We start from the raw sequence: 21,621 nt of genomic DNA on the forward strand, positions 1-21,621 counted from the left end.
TTCCTCGGCAGAATGACTGGGGGGATTGGCTTGGGGTGTCTCTGCCTCCTCCTGGTGGCCAGGTTCTTATTTCCCAAAAGTAATGAATGCAGCTGTGGACTCTTTCCATCAGAAGAAAAGGAAATTATTAGGTAAGCATAATTTATGTTTTATGCATATAGATAAATCCATTTATTTTATGTAAGTGGAAAGAGTCCATGAGTTAGTGACGTATGGGATATACATGCCTACCTGGAGGGGGCAAAGTTTCCCAAACCTCCTAAATGCCTATAAATACACTTCCCACCTCACTCATACTTCAGTTTTACAAAGTTTGCCTTCGTTGGAGGTTGGTGAAGCAAGTTGTGCTTGATTTCTTCTGTGAAAGGGTGCTTCTAAGCATTTTGAAGCCCAATTCCTCTCAAAGTACAGTGTTTGAGGGATGTAAAGGGAGTATTTGCCTAATGATGCCATGTTTTCATCTATGGGAAATCTATTCTAAGGCTCTCTGTAAATTCGGTTGTGGGGATTTATCTGCCACCTCCCTTTACAGATCGACATTATACTCCTCCTGCCATTAACTCTGCTGATATGTTACAGTACTGGTTTGGCTGTCTTCTATATGTGGATGGGTGTCTTCAGGTAAGTAAATATTATTTTTTAAGACACTCTCAGCTATGTTTGGCACTTTATATTTTTATGTTTTAATTTATATTGCATATATTTGCCATGATCCAAAGTAGAAAGAACTCACCCGGGGAACTCTGTTAAAAATATATTTCTTTATTTCGTATACAATGCGTAAAAACACTTTTCTTGTGCAACAACACTGGTTAAAAATATCCTCCGTGCATCCGTGTATTTAGATGCACATTTTGATCCACTGAGGTAGTGTCAAGGGATCAGCTGACGCGTTTCGGCCAATAGCCGTAGTCAAAGCCGTTTGACCCCCTCACACACCTGAGTGTTTAAAAGGCAATTCGTAACTTATCATTGGTTACAAAAAACATGACGCTACCACTTACAATTGGTTACATATACCCAATCATTCTAGATATGCTCTATTCTGCTTCATAACACCTTATTTCTCCAACATTGGTGTGTCCGGTCCACGGCGTCATCCTTACTTGTGGGAATATCTCTTCCCCAACAGGAAATGGCAAAGAGTCCCAGCAAAGCTGGCCATATAGTCCCTCCTAGGCTCCGCCCTCCCCAGTCATTCTCTTTGCCGTTGCACAGGCAACATCTCCACGGAGATGGTTAAGAGTATGTGGTGTTTAAATGTAGTTTTTTTATTCTACTATCAAGAGTTTGTTATTTTAAAATAGTGCTGGTATGTACTATTTACTCTGAAACAGAAAAGGATGAAGATTTCTGTTTGTGAGAGGAAGATGATTTTAGCAGACAGTAACTAAAATCGATTGCTGTTTCCACATAGGACTGTTGAGATGAAGTAACTTCAGTTGGGGGAAACAGTTAGCAGACTTTTCTGTTTAAGGTATGACTAGACATATTTCTAACAAGACTGTGTAATGCTGGAAGGCTGTCATTTCCCCTCATGGGGACCGGTAAGCCATTTTCTTAGTTTCAAACAGAATAAAGGGCTTGATATGGGCTATAAAACTGGTAGACACTTTTATGGGCTAAATCGATTGCTTTATTTGGACATTTTATACATGTTAATGCTGATAATTCACACTTATAAACTTGGGGAACGTTTTTTAACGTCAGGCACTATGTTAGACACCTTTTCCAGTCAGGGAGGGCCTTCCCAGTTGTAGGCTGAGCCTCATTTTCGCGCCATTACTGCGCAGTTGTTTTTGAGAGCAAGACATGCAGATGCATGTGTGAGGACCTGAAAATAGTTGGAAAAGTTTCTAGAAGGCGTCATTTGGTATCGTATTCCCCTCTGGGCTTGGTTAGGTCACAGCAAAGGCTGTAGCTGGGACTGTATATGGGTTAATTTTGTAAACGGCTCCGGTTCCGTTATTTTAAGGGTTAAAGCTCTGAAAATTGGTATGCAATACTTTTAATGCTTTAAGACACTGTGGTGAAATTTTGAACAATTCCTTCATACTTTTTCACATATTCAGTATTAAAGTGTGTTCTGTTTAAAATTTAAAGTGACAGTAACGGTTTTGTTTTAAACCGGTTTTTGTGCTTTATTGACAAGTTTAAGCCTGTTTAACATGTCTGTGCCTTCGGATAAGCTATGTTCTATATGTATGAAAGCCAATGTGTCTCCCCATTCAAAATTGTGTGATAATTGTGCCATAGCGTCCAAACAAAGTAAGGACAGTACTGCCACAGATAATGAAATTGCCCAAGATGATTCCTCAGATGAGGGGAGTAGACATGATACTACATCATCTCCTACTGTGTCTACACCAGTTTTGCCCACGCAGGAGGCCCCTAGTACATCTAGCGCGCCAATGCTTATTGCCATGCAACAATTGACGGCTGTAATGGATAACTCCATAGCAAATATTTTATCCAAAATGCCTGCATATCAGAGAAAGCGCGATTGCTCTGTTTTAAACACTGAAGAGCAGGAGGGCGCTGATGATAATTGTTCTGTCATACCCTCACACGAATCTGAAGTGGCCATGAGGGAGGTTTTGTCAGATGGGGAAATTTCAGATTCAGGAAAAATTTCTCAACAAGCTGAACCTGATGTTGTGACATTTAAATTTAAATTAGAACATCTCTGCGCACTGCTTAAGGAGGTGTTATCTACTCTGGATGATTGTGACAACTTGGTCATTCCAGAGAAATTATGCAAGATGGACAAGTTTCTAGAGGTTCCGGTGCACCCCGACGCTTTTCCTATACCCAAGCGGGTGGCGGACATAGTGAATAAGGAGTGGGAGAAGCCCGGCATACCTTTTGTTCCCCCCCCCTATATTTAAGAAATTATTTCCTATGGTCGACCCCAGAAAGGACTTATGGCAGACAGTCCCTAAGGTCGAGGGGGCAGTTTCTACTCTAAACAAGCAAACTACTATTCCTATAGAGGATAGTTGTGCTTTCAAAGATCCTATGGATAAAAAATTGGAAGGTTTGCTTAAAAAGATTTTTGTACAGCAAGGTTACCTTCTACAACCCATTTCGTGCATTGTTCCTGTCACTACAGCAGCGTGGTTCTGGTTCGAGGAACTAGAAAAGTCGCTCAGTAGAGAGACTCCATATGAGGTGGTTATGGACAGAGTTCACGCACTTAAGTTGGCTAACTCCTTTATTTTAGATGCCGCTTTGCAATTAGCTAGATTAGCAGCGAAAAATTCAGGGTTTGCAATTGTGGCGCGCAGAGCGCTTTGACTAAAGTCTTGGTCAGCGGATGTATCATCCAAGACAAAATTGCTTAACATCCCTTTCAAAGGTAAAACTCTCTTTGGGCCAGAATTGAAAGAGATTATCTCAGACATCACTGGGGGAAAGGGCCACGCCCTTCCACAAGATAGGCCTTTCAAGGCCAAGAATAAGTCTAATTTTCGTTCCTTTTGCAATTTCAGGAACGGACCGGCCTCTAATTCTGCATCCTCTAAGCAAGAGGGTAATGCCTCACAGCCCAAACCAGCCTGGAAACCTATGCAAGGCTGGAACAAGGGTAAGCAGGCCAAGAAGCCTGCTGCTGCTAACAAAACAGCATGAAGGAGTAGCCCCCGATCCGGGACCGGATCTAGTAGGGGGCAGACTCTCTCTCTTTGCTCAGGCTTGGGCAAGAGATGTTCAGGATCCCTGGGCACTGGAAATAGTTTCTCAGGGTTATCTTCTGGAATTCAGGGAACTACCCCCAAGGGGAAGGTTCCACATGTCTCACTTATCCTTAAACCAAATAAATAGACAAGCGTTCTTACATTGTGTAGAAGACCTGTTAAAGATGGGAGTAATACACCCTGTTCCAAGGACGGAACAAGGAATGGGATTTTACTCAAATCTGTTCGTAGTTCCCAAAAAAGAGGGAACCTTCAGACCAATTCTGGATTTAAAGATCCTAAACAAATTTCTCAGGGTACCATCGTTCAAAATGGAAACCATTCGAACGATTCTACCCACTATCCAGGAAGGTCAATTTATGACTACCGTGTATCTAAAGGATGCGTACCTACATATTCCTATCCACAAAGAACATCATCAGTTCCTAAGGTTCGCCTTTCTGGACAAACATTACCAGTTTGTGGCCCTCCCATTCGGATTAGCCACTGCTCCAAGGATTTTCACAAAGGTACTCGGGTCCCTTCTAGCGGTTTTAAGACCGAGGGGCATTGCAGTAGTACCGTACTTGGACGACATTCTAATACAAGCGTCGTCCCTTTCAAAAGCAAAGGCTCATACAGACATCGTTCTGGCCTTTCTCAGATCTCACGGATGGAAGGTGAACATAGAAAAAAGTTCTCTGTCTCCGTCAACAAGAGTTCCCTTCTTGGGAACAATAATAGATTCCTTAGAAATGAGGATTTTTCTGACAGATGTCAGAAAGTCAAAACTTCTAAGTGCTTGTCAAGTTCTTCACTCTGTTCCACGTCCTTCCATAGCTCAGTGCATGGAAGTAGTAGGGTTGATGGTTGCAGCAATGGACATAGTTCCTTTTGCACGAATTCATCTAAGACCATTACAACTGTGCATGCTCAAACAGTGGAATGGGGACTATACAGACTTGTCTCCAGTGATTCAAATAGATCAGAAGACCAGAGATTCACTCCGTTGGTGGCTGACCCTGGACCATCTATCCCAGGGAATGAGCTTCCGCAGACCAGAGTGGGTCATTGTCACGACCGACGCCAGTCTAGTGGGCTGGGGCGCGGTCTGGGAACCCCTGAAAGCTCAGGGACTATGGTCTCGGGAAGAGTCTCTTCTCCCAATAAACATTCTGGAACTAAGAGCGATATTCAATGCTCTCAGGGCTTGGCCTCAGCTTGCAAAGGCCAGATTCATAAGATTCCAATCAGACAACATGACGACTGTTGCGTATATCAATCATCAGGGGGGAACAAAGAGGATACAATAAAAAGATAATTAAAAAGGCTAGATACGAGGTTAATGCCCTATCTAGGGAACAACTTCTTAAAGATAAGCTACCTGTTAGAAAGAATCAAGGAAACAAACTGACTTTTGTCACAGATTACTCAGCTCAATATGGAGAAATCTGTGACATAGTCAGAAATCATTTTCGTCTGTTGGTGGCAGATGATGGCCTTGCAGTGACAGCTAGAAATGGCTGCAGGTTCTCCTACAGGAGAAACAAAACCATTGGGAATTCAGTGTCGCCATCTATGCTTAGGAAACCAAATTCAGCAGTGGCACCATCGTCCTCCTGGCTCAGACACAGGGGTACTTATAGATGTGGCTATTCACAGTGTAAGGCCTGTGAACATGTCCAAGTTGGGACCAGTTTCTCTTCGGTAGTGACTGGTGAGACCTTTGATATTACCTCTTGTTTGAATTGTAGGTCCTCTAATTGTATATACTTACTCTGGTGCTCAGCCTGTGAACTGCAGTACATAGGCTTGACCACCAGGGATGTCAGATCTAGGATCAGAGAACACCTGTCTACCATACGGGTGGGTAAAAGCAGTACACCTTTGGTGTCCCATTTCGTCCAGCGACATGACAAAGACTGTCGCTCTTTGAAATGGATGATTGTAGAAAAGGTTCAACCACAGAAAAGAGGGGGTGACCAATTTAAGATCTTGTCCAGACAGGAAATGTATTGGATTTTTAGGCTCCAAACTAAAAGACCTTTGGGCCTGAACTCCGAATATGATTTCATTAATCATTGGAATTAGATCTTGTTACCTCTGGTATAAGGGTCTCATTATAATAATAATAAGGAATAATTGCTAAATAATGATTGTTGGTGACTATTGTTCTGGAAAACAGGGAATACTGTCACAACAAAAATCAAAAGTTTCTGAAAATCTGTAATTTTTGGTATGGAATCATAATGCACAAACTTAGAGCCTCTATGTAATAGATAAGAGAGAGCTTTGGGTTTTTTGCAAAGTATGTTTTTTTTTTTTTTATATATGCTCTACTGTCCTCTTATCTAGAAAGTTAGATTTTAAATTTGAAATTTATATTATATATTTTGGTAATTCACATATTATTAGCTATACATGTATATATAGTATGATATTTGTAACATGTAATCTAGTGGTGTTAGGAAACTTGAGTGTTAATGTCCCCTTCTCACGAGCTTCAGATATACATATGTGAAACTATTGATATAAGTGTATATATATAGTTTATTAAATGTTTGTTTCACAAGCTAGAGCTCCTACCAAATACCTTAGGTACATATACTGTGTAGATATTTATATAAGGCACATTAATTAATATATTGGTATCACAATACATGCCCCATCCCCCGTGTGTCTTTAATTTTCAATTAGCAACCCACCAATAGTATGGGAGTACTGGGTTTATAAGGCATTTGTTTTTAAGAGTTTTAGGGACTATGATTACGGCGTTTTGTGCCGAAACATGTCAGTCTGTACAACTTTAGGGGTGCTTTGTCCCCTCTCTCTCCATGTTTTAACTTTGGTTCAATAAAGGTTTAATTTTTAAATTTTGAGGTGCCTGGCAAATTTTTTCTCTCTTTTTGGGAACAAGGAGTTCCCTAGCGATGAAAGAAGTGACCAAAATAATACAATGGGCGGAGGATCACTCCTGCCATCTATCTGCAATCCACATCCCAGGTGTGGAAAACTGGGAAGCGGATTATCTGAGTCGTCAGACATTCCATCCGGGGGAGTGGGAACTCCACCCGGAGATCTTTGCCCAGTTGACTCAATTATGGGGCATTCCAGACATGGATCTGATGGCATCTCGTCAGAACTTCAAGGTTCCTTGCTACGGGTCCAGATCCAGGGATCCCAAGGCGACTCTAGTGGATGCACTAGTAGCACCTTGGACCTTCAACCTAGCTTATGTGTTTCCACCGTTTCCTCTCATTCCCAGGCTGGTAGCCAGGATCAAACAGGAGAGGGCCTCGGTGATCTTGATAGCTCCTGCGTGGCCACGCAGGACTTGGTATGCAGACCTGGTGAATATGTCATCGGTTCCACCATGGAAGCTACCTTTGAGACAGGACCTTCTTGTTCAGGGTCCATTCGAACATCCAAATCTGGTCTCCCTCCAGCTGACGGCTTGGAGATTGAACGCTTGATTCTATCAAAGCGTGGGTTTTCAGATTCTGTGATAGATACTCTGGTTCAGGCCAGAAAACCGGTGACTAGAAAGATTTACCATAAAATATGTAAAAGATATATCTGTTGGTGTGAATCCAAGGGATTCCCATGGAATAAGATAAAAATTCCTAAGATTCTTTCCTTTCTGCAGGAAGGTTTGGATAAAGGATTATCTGCGAGTTCTCTAAAGGGACAGATTTCTGCTTTATCTGTCTTACTACACAAACGACTGGCAGCTGTGCCAGATGTTCAAGCATTTGTTCAGGCTCTGGTTAGGATCAAGCCTGTTTACAGACCTTTGACTTCTCCCTGGAGTCTAAATCTAGTTCTTTCAGTTCTTCAAGGGGTTCCGTTTGAACCTCTACATTCCATAGATATTAAGTTATTATCTTGGAAAGTCTTGTTTTTGGTTGCTATTTCTTCTGCTAGAAGAGTTTCAGAGTTATCTGCTCTGCAGTGTACTCCGCCCTATCTGGTGTTCCATTCAGATAAGGTTGTTTTGCGTACTAAGCCTGGTTTTCTTCCAAAGGTTGTTTCCAACAAGAATATTAACCAGGAGATAGTTGTACCTTCTTTGTGCCCGAATCCAGTTTCAAAGAAGGAACGTTTGCTACACAATTTAGATGTAGTCCGTGCTCTAAAATTCTACTAAGCAGCTACAAAAGAGTTCAGACAAACATCTTCTCTGTTTGTCGTCTATTCTGGTAAAAGGAGAGGTCAAAAAGCAACTTCTACCTCTCTTTCATTTTGGCTTAAAAGCATCATCCGATTGGCTTATGAGACTGCCGGACGGCAGCCTCCTGAAAGAATCACAGCTCACTCCACTAGGGCTGTGGCTTCCACATGGGCCTTCAAGAATGAGGCTTCTGTTGATCAGATATGTAAGGCAGCGACTTGGTCTTCACTGCACACTTTTGCCAAATTTTACAAATTTGATACTTTTGCTTCTTCGGAGGCTATTTTTGGGAGAAAGGTTTTGCAAGCCGTGGTGCCTTCCGTTTAGGTAACCTGATTTGCTCCCTCCCTTCATCCGTGTCCTAAAGCTTTGGTATTGGTTCCCACAAGTAAGGATGACGCCGTGGACCGGACACACCAATGTTGGAGAAAACAGAATTTATGCTTACCTGATAAATTACTTTCTCCAACGGTGTGTCCGGTCCACGGCCCGCCCTGGTTTTTTAATCAGGTCTGATGAATTATTTTCTTTAACTACAGTCACCACGGTACCATATGGTTTCTCCTATATTTTTCCTCCTGTCCGTCGGTCGAATGACTGGGGTGGGCGGAGCCTAGGAGGGACTATATGGCCAGCTTTGCTGGGACTCTTTGCCATTTCCTGTTGGGGAAGAGATATTCCCACAAGTAAGGATGACGCCGTGGACCGGACACACCGTTGGAGAAAGTAATTTATCAGGTAAGCATAAATTCTGTTTTCTGCTGCTCGCATTGATAACATAACATAATTATTATCATGACTTTGACGTGATTTTCTCACATTATCTATAACCCACTATTTGCTCATTTTCAGTTTATCTAGTGAATTTGTTCAGTGACCCAATTCTTGCTCCTTATTAGCAAACTAGTGAGTAAATACATAAATAAATAAAGTACAATTTATTTATGATGGACAAGAACGTGACATTTATTTTACGGATACATCTCTTAATTATAGTACCTTATTTTGTTTTATGCATTCTATTAAGAGATTTGTATTTGTTTCCTCTTACACCGTGTCCTTTTTATTTATCATTAGATAATTTTTAAATTTCCAAATATGTAGCATGGTTGGTCTTTGTGTCCTAAAATTCGATTTAAATTTGATTTTAAACTTGCATATTGCTAAGTTTTAACTATTTTTGGTTCATTTATTCCCTGCTATTCAACTATTGATGTCATTATTTTATATCAATTCATTGTTTATACATTTTCACCAGATTCCAGTGCTAAATATGTAGCATGGTTGATTTATTATCCATCTGCTTTTACTATATTTAGGCTCTTTAATTTATTTTTAAGGGCTTGTTACTTATATCGTTTACATTTGCTGTACAATGAATTCTCACTTTTGTTTTCAGATATGTAGCATGGTTAGTCATGACATTAAAAACTTAGATTTAGGCACCGCTATATTTTAATTCTATAGTTTAATTTCTCATCCAGTATCTTATAACTTTTCTTTTACACACCTATTTCCAGTGCTCTATTTGTAACATTTTTAGTCATTGTTTTGTACAGGCTTCTTAATTACATATCATCTTTAAGCTATTTTTCAATTTATTCCCAAAAGTTTATAACATCCGACTCAAGATTTAGACCCTTAGGTAATAGCGTCTGTAATTTTATCATCCAAAATATTTCTTGTTTGGCTAGTATATAATTTATATCACCCCCCGTTTGGGGACCCTTACTTTTTCTATAATCGTCCATCTTAATGAGTTTGGACTTTTTGCATGTTTCCCTGAAAAGTGTTCAATTAATGGTGTTGTCATTGTACCAGTTTTTATATTTGTGATATGTTCACGTATACGACTCCTCACCTCTCGTGTCGTTAACCCTGTGTATTGCACATTACAGGTCTGGCATGTTAATAAATATATACAATTCGTTGCCCTGCAGTTCAAACATTCTCGCTGGTTAAAGATTCTTCCAGTGGCTTCACTTTTAAAGTGATTGCCAGGGGTTAAGTATTCTCATGCTGTACACGTATGATTACTGCATGGGAACACACCCACACAGCTTAGCCAGGAACTTGTGGTTGTTCTATTTTCTGGAAGTTTTGCGGGTGCTACAATATTGCCTACTGTTTTTGCTCTTCTGTATGAGAAGTTGCACCCTTTCTTTGCAATATTTGCTAGGCGATCATCAGCACTCAATATAGAGAGGTTCATTCTTATTATGTCACAGACTCTATGATACTGATCACTGTAATCTGTTACAAAATATATGCCTCTATCAGAATAATTTTTTCTCTCTTTTTTGGGGGGGTCTTGAAGCAAACTTTCCCTCTCAATCTCCCCTACCATTTTATTTACATTGGTCACCATAGATTTATCATAACCTCTCTTTCCTCTAAGTCCTTGCCTTGTTTATTGTATTCATCTTTCTTTGTACAATTTCGTCTTAGCCTTACGAACTGACCCTTTGTTATTGCCTTGAATATACCTTTAGGGTGACAGCTTTTGGCATGGAGTACTGTATTCCCAGAAATTTATGTGGAACAGCTCCCACCAACCCATGAATAGGTTGGCATAGAAGGGGGCAAACTTGGCCCCATAGCTGTTCCACATCTTTGGAGGTAGTAGGCGCCTTCAAACAGAAAATAATTATGTGTCAAAAGAAACTTGGTTGTATCCAATATAAATTTTATACAGGTGTTATTGTAATCACCTGATCTCTTAAGGAAGAACTCAATGGCTTCTATCATGTTGTATGGATGTATATAGTGCTTTTACATCTATTGTAAGCCACCCGAACTGCTCTTTCCACTTTATATTTTTATGTTTTAATTTATATTGCATATATTTGCCATGAGTCAGGTCTATATTTCCCTTTGCAGTCTTACAGTTTCAGCATGGAAATTATGTTTTTGGGAGTTATTTAGTAATTTTTTTCTTACCTGGGGTTCCAGCTAGTTGTAACTTCAGACTTCTTTTTTAAAATTTTCATGGGCAAATTAGGCTCGCAATGGCTCAAAATGCTTCTATTTATTGCGTCATTCTTGGCACAAATATTTTTGGCGTGAAGGTTGCGTTTGTTGTGATGCGAGTCACTTCATTTCTTGTGTCTTTGGTGACGCAAATTTTTTTGGCGCAAAGTTGCACTTGTTATGACACGAATCGTGTCATTTCTTGTTAACTTGTCTGAAACTGATCCTGCCTCTGTTGCTGTAGAAAATATGCTGCCTGTACACAATTTCTATCAAAGCTAAGTGTGTATATTGTTTAATTAGCTGATTTTATTTCTTCAGCTCATATATGTGGCACTTGTAATGTTTTATTATTCATACTGATGTTTCTTTAGTACCTATACATCTACTGTTTTACCTTCACAGTCTAATGTACATGATATTACTGTTGATATAAAGGATTATATTGAAAAAGACATAGAGAAGGCTATGACTGCTATTCCGCCTTCAAATTAACGTAATTGATCTCTCCTAAGTTCTCATAAAACTATGAAGTTTGTATTGATCAACAGCATACTGTAGTATTTCTGCTAATGTAGTTTTCTCCGACTCAGAGGACCCTATTTCAAAAACTGATTTTGATCAATCAAACTTTCAGTTGAATGTATTCATTCTTTATTAAGGAAGTATTGTTTACTTTGAGTATTAAGGGATCTAGTCCTCTTGATATCAAGAATAGCAAATTTTGAATTCTGTTTTTTTAAGCTTCTGAGGTAACTCTTGAAGTTTTTCTTATTCCAGATGCTATCTATCATATGTTAGTAAGGATTCTAAACTTCGTGCTTCTTTTTACCTTTCTACTAGGTTTAAAAAGCTATATCTTTCACCTATGGCTAATTAAAGGGACACTGAACCCAAATTTCTTTTTCTTTCATGATTCAGATAGAGCATGAAATTGTAAGCAACTTTCTAATTTACTCCTATTATCAAGTTTTCTTTGTTCTCTTGCTATCTTTATTTTAAAAGCAGGAATGTAAATCTTAGCAGCCAGCCCATTTTAAGTTCAGCACCATGGATAGCGCTTGCTTATTGGAGGCTTACATTTACCCACCAATAAGCAAGCATAACCCAGGTTCTCAACCAAAAATGGACCGGCTCCTATGCATCACATTCCTGCTTTTTTAATAAAGATAGCAAGAAAACGAAGAAAAATTGATAATAGGAGTAAATTAGAAAGTTGCTTAAAATTGCATGCACTATCTGAATCATGAACGAAAAAATTTGGGTTTAGTGTCCCTTTAAGTGTTTTTAGGTAAAAGTCCTTTAAGGTGGGGCTATTTCTTCTCTTGCCGAACGTACTTCTGTCCTATGGAAGATATTTCTTCTTTTAAGGATCTTTTAGATAGGAAGTTTGTTTCCTATCTTAAGAGAAGCATATTTACATATTGGCCATATTTTTTTAACTTGCCATTTCTATGGCTAATGTTGTTGCGGTTTCAACATTTTGGTTGGACAGTTTAGTTATCAGATCTTGATTTGTCTAAGCATTGTTCTTTTACTTCAGCATGCTAATCATTTCATTTATGATGCTATATTTTATGTCATTTTAACTGATATTTAATCTTTGTTTTTAGCCATTTTTACTAGAAGAGTTTTATGGCTTAAATCTCTGATATGGTGTTTAAATTTGGATTACTATCTTATTTTAGGATTGTAATTTTTAAAGGTTTTCTATTGGATTTTATTATCTTCTCTATTACTGGGGGAAAGGGAGTCTTTTCTGCCCCATGTTAAGAAATCTAAGGGTCATTTTTATGCTCTCAATAGTTTTTTTCATTCCCTTAAGGCCTCTGGCTCTGATTTTAGTTTTTTTTCTGAATTTGAATAATTCCAAGCCTTATAATTAAAAAATTTCAGCCCCTAAGATTGCATGAAGGTGCGACCTTTTAACCAGTTCTACTGGTGGGGGGGGGCGATTGATTGTATTTCAACACATTTAGTCAGTTTCTGTTCAAATCAGTGGATTCAGAATATTGTTTTCTCAGGGGTATCGAATAGGTTTTAGAATAAAAACCTCCCATAGGAAGTTTCTTTTCCATGTTATAACAAACCCTGTGAAATGTGTTTCAGATTTAGAGTTTTCAGGGGTGATGGTTCCAGTTCCTCTGCAGGAACGGAGTTTGGGTTTCTATTCAAATCTGTTCATTGTCCTAAAGAAAAAAATTGTTCAGACCGATTCTGGATCTGCAATTTTTATATTGTTTTGTAAGAGTCACAACTTTCAAGATGGTGACTATAGGGACTATTCTGCCTTTCTGGTTAGCAAGGTTACGTCATGTCTACAATAGACTTACAGGACGCTTATTTTCAATTCATTCAGACCACTATTGTTTTCTGAGATTCACTTTTCTAGATAAGCATTACTAATTTGTCGCTTGTCCTTTTGGGCTAGCGGCAGCTCAGAGATTCTTTTTAAAGATTCTTGGTGCCCTTCTATCTGTATTCAGAGAGCAGGGTATTGTGGGGTTTCCTTATTTTGATGATATTTGGTACTAGCTTTAATCTTTTCATTCAGCAGAATATCACTTGAAACAACTAGTGTGGTTTCCTCAAGACATGCTTAGAGGATCAATTTACAATAGTGTTTCTTGATTCCTTAGACAAGGGTCACCTTTTTAGGTTTCCAGATAAATTTTAGTATCTATTACTTTTCTTCATAAATGGAGAGTCCACAGCTGCATTCATTATTTTTGGGAATTCAGAACATGGCCACCAGGAGGAGGCAGACACCCCAGCCAAAGGCTTAAATACCCCTCCCACTTCCCTCATCCCCCAGTCATTCTTTGCTTTTCGTCCCAGGAGGTTGGCAGAGAAGTGTCAGAAGTTTGCAATTAGTCTCTTATGGAGGGTAGTACTCTTCGGCATGGGATTGGAGTTTTAAGTAGTCCTGTCAGCCTTTCAGTGAAAGCATGAATGAAAGTTAGAGTTCGGAGATGCAGGGAGAATCTTTCTGCGAAACCATCCCAACTTATTTTAACAGCTTCACAAGCAATCGGCGTTGACAAGTTTCGCTGCCTGCTTTCTTCTCTCAAGTCCATGGCAGAGGTGACACTACTATCTGTCACACTTGAAGGGCCGTGTTCCTGTTCCACGGCGTAGATTCCAGTAAGATTGTTACATTTTCTCCAACATAGGTGTGTCCGGTCCACGGCGTCATCCTTACTTGTGGGATATTCTCTTCCCCAACAGGAAATGGCAAAGAGCCCAGCAAAGCTGGTCACATGATCCCTCCTAGGCTCCGCCTACCCCAGTCATTCTCTTTGCCGTTGCACAGGCAACATCTCCACGGAGATGGCTAAGAGTTTTTTGGTGTTTAAATGTAGTTTTTATCCTTCAATCAAGTGTTTGTTATTTTAAAATAGTGCTGGTATGTACTATTTACTCTGAAACAGAAAAGAGATGAAGATTTCTGTTTGTAAGAGGAAGATGATTTTAGCAAACGTTACTAAAATCGATTGCTGTTTCCACACAGGACTGTTGAGATGAAGTAACTTCAGTTGGGGGAAGCAGTTGGCAGACTTTTCTGCCTGAGGTATGACTGGCCACATTTCTAACAAGACTTTGTAATGCTGGAAGGCTGTCATTTCCCCTATGGGGACCGGTAAGCCATTTTCTTAGATTAAGTAAAAGAATAAAGGGCTTTATAAGGGCTTAAAAAACTGGTAGACATTTTTCTGGGCTAAAACGATTACTTTGCTAAGCATATTTGGCAGATTATAACTCTTAATAGTTATTATAATCTTGGGGATTGTTGTTAAAAAACGGCAGGCACTGTATGGACACCTTTTTCAGATGGGGGCCTTTTCTAGTCATAGGCAGAGCCTCATTTCCGCGCCACTAATGCGCAGTTGTTTTTGGAAAGCAAGGCATGCAGATGCATGTGTGAGGAGCTAAGAACCACTGAAAAAGCTTATAGAAGGCGTCATTTGGTATCGTATTCCCCTCTGGGCTTGGTTGGGTCTCAGCAAAGCAGATACCTGGGACTGTATAGGGGTTAAATGTAAAAACGGCTCCGGTTCCGTTATTTTAAGGGTTAAAGCTTTCAAATTTGGTGTGCAATACTTTTAAGGCTTTAAGACACCGTGGTGAATTTTGAACAATTCCTTCATGCTTTTTCGCATATTCAGTAATAAAGTGTGTTCTGTTTAAAATTTAAAGTGACAGTAACGGTTTTATTTTAAAACGTTTTTTGTGCTTTGTTGACAAGTTTAAGCCTGTTTAACATGTCTGAACCATCAGATAAGCGATGTTCTATATGTATGAAAGCCAAGGTTTCTCCCCATTTAAATATATGTGATAATTGTGACATAGTGCCCAAACAAAGTAGGGACAATGATGCCACAGATAATAATATTGCCCAAGATGATTCCTCAAATGAGGGGAGTAAGCATGGTACTGCATCATCCCCTTCTGTGTCTACACCAGTTTTGCCCACACAAGAGGCCCCTAGTACATCTAGTGCGCCAATACTTATTACCATGCAACAATTAACGGCTGTTATGGATAATTCTATTGCAAACATTTTATCTAAAATGCCTACTTATCAGAGAAAGCGCGATTGCTCTGTTTTAAACACTGAAGAGCAAGAGGACGCTGATGATAACGGTTCTGACATACCCTCACACCAATCTGAAGGGAGGAGGGAGGTTTTGTCTGAGGGAGAAATTTCAGATTCAGGAAAAATTTCTCAACAAGCTGAACCTGATGTTGTAACATTTAAATTTAAATTAGAACATCTCCGCGCACTGCTTAAGGATGTATTATCTACTCTGGATGATTGTGACAATTTGGTCATTCCAGAGAAATTATGTAAGATGGACAAGTTCCTAGAGGTTCCGGTGCCCCCCGATGCTTTTCCTATACCCAAGCGGGTGGCGGACATAGTAAATAAGGAGTGGGAAAGGCCCGGCATACCTTTTGTTCCTCCCCCTATATTTAAGAAATTATTTCCTATAGTCGACCCCAGAAAGGACTTATGGCAGACAGTCCCCAAGGTCGAGGGGGCGGTCTCTACTCTAAACAAACGCACTACTATTCCCATAGAAGATAGTTGTGCTTTCAAAGATCCTATGGATAAAAAATTAGAGGGTTTGCTTAAAAAGATGTTTGTTCAGCAAGGTTACCTTCTACAACCAATTTCATGCATTGTTCCTGTCACTACGGCAGCGTGTTTCTGGTTCGAAGAACTAGAAAAGTCGCTCAATAAAGAATCTTCGTATGAGGAGGTTATGGACAGAGTTCAAGCACTTAAATTGGCTAACTCTTTTATTTTAGATGCCGCTTTGCAATTAGCTAGATTAGCGGCGAAAAATTCAGGGTTTGCTATCGTGGCGCGCAGAGCGCTTTGGCTAAAGTCTTGCTTAACATCCCTTTCAAGGGTAAAACACTGTTTGGTCCTGATTTGAAAGAGATTATTTCAGACATCACCGGGGGAAAGGGCCACGCCCTTCCTCAGGATAGGTCTTTTAAGGCTAAAAATAAGCCTAATTTTCGTCCCTTTCGCAGAAACGGACCAGCCTCTAATTCTACATCCTCTAAGCAAGAGGGTAATACTTCTCAACCCAAACCAGCCTGGAGACCGATGCAAGGCTGGAACAAGGGTAAGCGGGCCAAGAAGCCTGCCACTGCTACCAAAACAGCATGAAGGGATGGCCCCCGATCCGGGACCGGATCTGGTGGGGGGCAGACTTTATCTCTTTGCTCAGGCCTGGGCAAGAGATGTTCAGGATCCTTGGGCACTAGAAATAGTTTCTCAGGGTTATCTCCTGGAATTCAAGGAACTACCCCCAAGGGGAAGGTTCCACAGGTCTCAATTATCTTCAAACCAAATAAAAAGACAGGCATTCTTACATTGTGTAGAAGACCTGTTAAAGATGGGAGTTATTCACCCAGTTCCAATAGGAGAACAAGGGATGGGGTTTTACTCCAACCTGTTCATAGTTCCCAAAAAAAGGGAACATTCAGACCAATTTTAGATCTCAAGATCCTAAACAAATTTCTCAGGGTTCCATCGTTCAAAATGGAAACCATTCGAACGATCCTTCCTACCATCCAGGAAGGTCAATTTATGACCACGGTGGATTTAAAGGATGCGTACCTACATATTCCTATCCACAAGGAACATCATCAGTTCCTAAGGTTCGCTTTTCTGGACAAGCATTACCAGTTTGTGGCACTTCCATTCGGATTAGCCACTGCTCCGAGAATTTTCACAAAGGTACTAGGGTCCCTTCTAGCGGTTCTAAGACCAAGGGGCATTGCAGTAGTACCGTACTTGGACGACATCCTGATTCAAGCGTCGTCTCTGTCAAAAGCAAAGGCTCATACGGACATCGTCCTAGCCTTTCTCAGATCTCACGGATGGAAAGTGAACATAGAAAAAAGTTCTCTGTCCCCGTCAACAAGAGTTCCCTTCTTGGGAACAATAATAGACTCCTTAGAAATGAGGATTTTTCTGACAGAGGTCAGAAAATCAAAACTTCTAAGCTCTTGTCAAGTACTTCATTCTGTTCTTCGTCCTTCCATAGCGCAGTGCATGGAAGTAATAGGATTGATGGTTGCAGCAATGGACATAGTTCCTTTTGCACGAATTCATCTAAGACCATTACAACTGTGCATGCTCAGACAGTGGAAAGGGGATTATACAGACTTGTCTCCGACGATTCAAGTAGATCAAAGGACCAGAGATTCACTCCGTTGGTGGCTGATCCTGGACAACCTGTCACAGGGAATGAGCTTCCGCAGACCAGAGTGCGTCATTGTCACGACCGACGCCAGTCTGGTGGGCTGGGGTGCGGTCTGGGAACCCCTGAAAGCTCAGGGTCTATGGTCTCGGGAAGAATCTCTTCTCCCGATAAACATTCTGGAACTGAGAGCGATATTCAATGCTCTCAAAGCTTGGCCTCATCTAGCAAAGGCCAAATTCATAAGGTTTCAATCAGACAACATGACGACAGTTGCATATATCAACCATCAGGGGGGAACAAGGAGTTCCCTGGCGATGGAGGAAGTGACCAAGATAATTCAATGGGCGGAGGATCACTCCTGCCACTTGTCTGCAATCCACATCCCAGGAGTGGAAAATTGGGAAGCGGATTTTCTGAGTCGTCAGACATTCCATCCGGGGGAGTGGGAACTCCATCCGGAAATCTTTGCCCAAATAACTCGATTATGGGGCATTCCAGACATGGATCTGATGGCCTCTCGTCAGAACTTCAAGGTTCCTTGTTACGGGTCCAGATCCAGGGATCCCAAGGCGACTCTAGTAGATGCACTAGTAGCACCTTGGACCTTCAACCTAGCTTATGTATTCCCACCGTTTCCTCTCATTCCCAGGCTGGTAGCCAGGATCAATCAGGAGAGGGCTTCGGTGATCTTGATAGCTCCTGCGTGGCCACGCAGGACTTGGTATGCAGACCTGGTGAATATGTCATCGGCTCCACCATGGAAGCTACCTTTGAGACAGGACCTTCTTGTTCAAGGTCCATTCGTACATCCGAATCTGGTTTCCCTCCAACTGACTGCTTGGAGATTGAACGCTTGATTTTATCAAAGCGTGGGTTTTCAGATTCTGTAATAGATACTCTGATTCAGGCTAGAAAGCCTGTAACTAGAAAAATTTACCATAAGATATGGAAAAAATATATCTGTTGGTGTGAATCTAAAGGATTCCCATGGAACAAGATAAAAATTCCTAAGATTCTATCCTTTCTACAAGAAGGTTTGGAGAAAGGATTATCTGCAAGTTCTCTGAAGGGACAGATCTCTGCTTTATCTGTTTTACTTCACAAAAGGCTGGCAGCTGTGCCAGACGTTCAAGCGTTTGTTCAGGCTCTGGTTAGAATCAAGCCTGTTTACAGACCTTTGACTCCTCCCTGGAGTCTTAATCTAGTTCTTTCAGTTCTTCAAGGGGTTCCGTTTGAACCCTTACATTCCGTAGATATTAAGTTATTATCTTGGAAAGTTTTGTTTTTGGTTGCTATTTCTTCTGCTAGAAGAGTTTCTGAGTTATCTGCTCTGCAGTGTTCTCCGCCCTATCTGGTGTTCCATGCAGATAAGGTGGTTTTGCGTACTAAGCCTGGTTTTCTTCCGAAAGTGGTTTCCAACAAAAATATTAACCAGGAGATAGTTGTACCTTCTTTGTGTCCGAATCCAGTTTCAAAGAAGGAACGTTTGTTACACAATTTGGACGTAGTCCGTGCTCTAAAATTCTATTTAGAGGCCACTAAAGATTTCAGACAAACATCTTCTTTGTTTGTTGTTTATTCTGGTAAAAGGAGAGGTCAAAAAGCAACTTCTACCTCTTTCTTTTTGGCTTAAAAGCATTATCCGATTGGCTTATGAGACTGCCGGACGGCAGCCTCCTGAAAGTATCACAGCTCATTCCACTAGGGCTGTGGCTTCCACATGGGCCTTCAAGAACGAGGCTTCTGTTGACCAGATATGTAAGGCAGCGACTTGGTCTTCACTGCACACTTTTGCCAAATTTTACAAATTTGATACTTTTGCTTCTTCAGAGGCTATTTTTGGGAGAAAGGTTTTGCAAGCCGTGGTGCCTTCCATTTAGGTGACCTGATTTGCTCCCTCCCTTCATCCGTGTCCTAAAGCTTTGGTATTGGTTCCCACAAGTAAGGATGACGCCGTGGACCGGACACACCTATGTTGGAGAAAACAGAATTTATGCTTACCTGATAAATTACTTTCTCCAACGGTGTGTCCGGTCCACGGCCCGCCCTGGTTTTTTTAATCAGGTCTGATGAATTATTTTCTCTAACTACAGTCACCACGGTATCATATGGTTTCTCCTATGCATATTTCCTCCTGTACGTCGGTCGAATGACTGGGGTAGGCGGAGCCTAGGAGGGATCATGTGACCAGCTTTGCTGGGCTCTTTGCCATTTCCTGTTGGGGAAGAGAATATCCCACAAGTAAGGATGACGCCGTGGACCGGACACACCGTTGGAGAAAGAAATTTATCAGGTAAGCATAAATTCTGTTTTACTTTCGTCATGATTGTAGGCTCATGGCTTTGTGGAACATAACTTCCTTTGGAAGTGACGCAGCCTTTACGGTCGGGCCACTTTTTCTGGACTGTGGTTTACCTTGTGAGCTGGCGTGGTCACGTTCTTGACTCCATTTCCGCATTCCTGACCTTGTGGCGACGGAGAAATTCTGATCTGCTGGTGTCGGGCTCTTAGGAGGTGGTGAGTGCCCCAGTCATTGTGGGTGTTAGGTGCCGTTTAAGTTTTTCGTCCAATTTTTGTATCAATATCCTAGCTATGGAGGAGTCTGATATTGTCGAGATGGACGTCTCTGTTTCAGTTTTTACTCCTTGCGCAGAATGCGTATTGCCCCGTATGATACTAGCCTATCAGTTATGTTCTGAATGCCGTATTAGAGTGCTTAATTCCTCGGGATCAGGGAATTAAGGGGCCGCTGAGCCATCCGCCTCTGGGGCATCTGTCATCCAAGAGTTAGTTCCCTTCCACCATTGCTTACTACGCATGCAGGTAACCCAGACTTTGCTAATCCTTCTCAGAAGGTAGCTTCTTCCTGACAGAGGTTTCAGCACGATGTCGCATGTCCATAATTTCAGCACTGGCGCGTATGCAACTTCCAGAAGTTGGTTTTAGATACTGTTCGTGTTCCGTTATCCAGGGCTCTTCAGGCATGAGGTGGCCTGTTCAGCTCTCTGGGCGAACGACTGTCCCTGAGGCTTCAGCGGGTAAACCTTCAGGGTCGGAGTCGTCTTTTTCTCTGGCGGGTGTATGCTGTGCTTTTACGTATAGACTGGTTTCATATTTCCTTAGGGAAGTTTGTCTGGAATCGATACTCATGATTGTTTGGTTGGACTGTTACTTCTAAGGAAGTTTGTTATGGTTGTGTTTAGTCCTATGTGTGTCTGCTGTTTCTCCCTTCTTCTGCGGCTCTTGGGATTGTCCTTTTTGGATTTTTTCCTTTTGAGGTTCTCTTCTTCGTATGAGACTTCGGGACTTTGTTCGTTGCTCCTTAGCGGTCTTGGCTGCCTTATAGGAGGGCCTTGTGACTTTTTTCCTACTTTAGGGATTTAGTCGTTCCCTATCAGGGACGATGGGCCGTGTTGTCTCCTCCAAGCTTCACTTAGGGGTTTTTCTACCTGTGTTTAGAAAGCTCTGCATTCTTTTTCCTTGGAGACTAGCCTTTGTTTTATTCACTCTAGCCTTTTGTTTTATTCACACCACTTTGTCCTCAATGTTTTCTCTGGGTGTTGTTTTAATGCTTTTTTGGGCTCTAGGCTCTTAGTGCCACTCTGTCGTACTTTAGTTCCTTTTGGAGTGTTGGACTCCTGCAAGGGCTTTTCTCTTCCTTTGGGTTAGGATTTCCGAGTGAGTCTTGTTCCAGTTCTCCGGGTTAGTCCGGTTATGTTCCCTGTGATGTTCCCTTGAACGATCTGGGGCTCAGGCTTATAGTTTTTGTTGTGGATGTCCGGAAGACTTAGGATCCTGTGGCTGGTTCGGTGCAATCCAGTTTTTCCAGGGAACATAGGCTATGACCTTTTCGGGCCAGACAGTTGAGCTGTTAGCAGCTTGGCCAGGATTTCTGTGCCTTTTGACTGAGGCGTTTTCCCCTTTTTGGGGAGTTCCTCTGTGTTCATCTATTATATCTTTATGATTTTCATTTGGATTTGTTTCCTCAGCCTATGGCTTCATGTCTTATGAACTTGTGCGCTGTTCTTTTCCGTACTCTCCACTTCGGGGGGGGTAGTTTGTCCTTATGGGGGTGGGGTTT

General features: G+C 41.2%; 1 protein-coding gene across 4 annotated transcripts in view; it reads left to right on the top strand.

Annotated features, from left to right (window-relative positions):
* The window catches only part of KIF2A (kinesin family member 2A), a 530,440-nt gene that overhangs the window by 502,175 nt on the left and 6,644 nt on the right, over positions 1-21,621 (top strand). The gene's annotated exons all lie outside the window — the stretch shown is intronic.

Source organism: Bombina bombina, chromosome 2 (assembly GCF_027579735.1).
Source record: "Bombina bombina isolate aBomBom1 chromosome 2, aBomBom1.pri, whole genome shotgun sequence".
Classification (NCBI taxonomy): domain Eukaryota; kingdom Metazoa; phylum Chordata; class Amphibia; order Anura; family Bombinatoridae; genus Bombina; species Bombina bombina.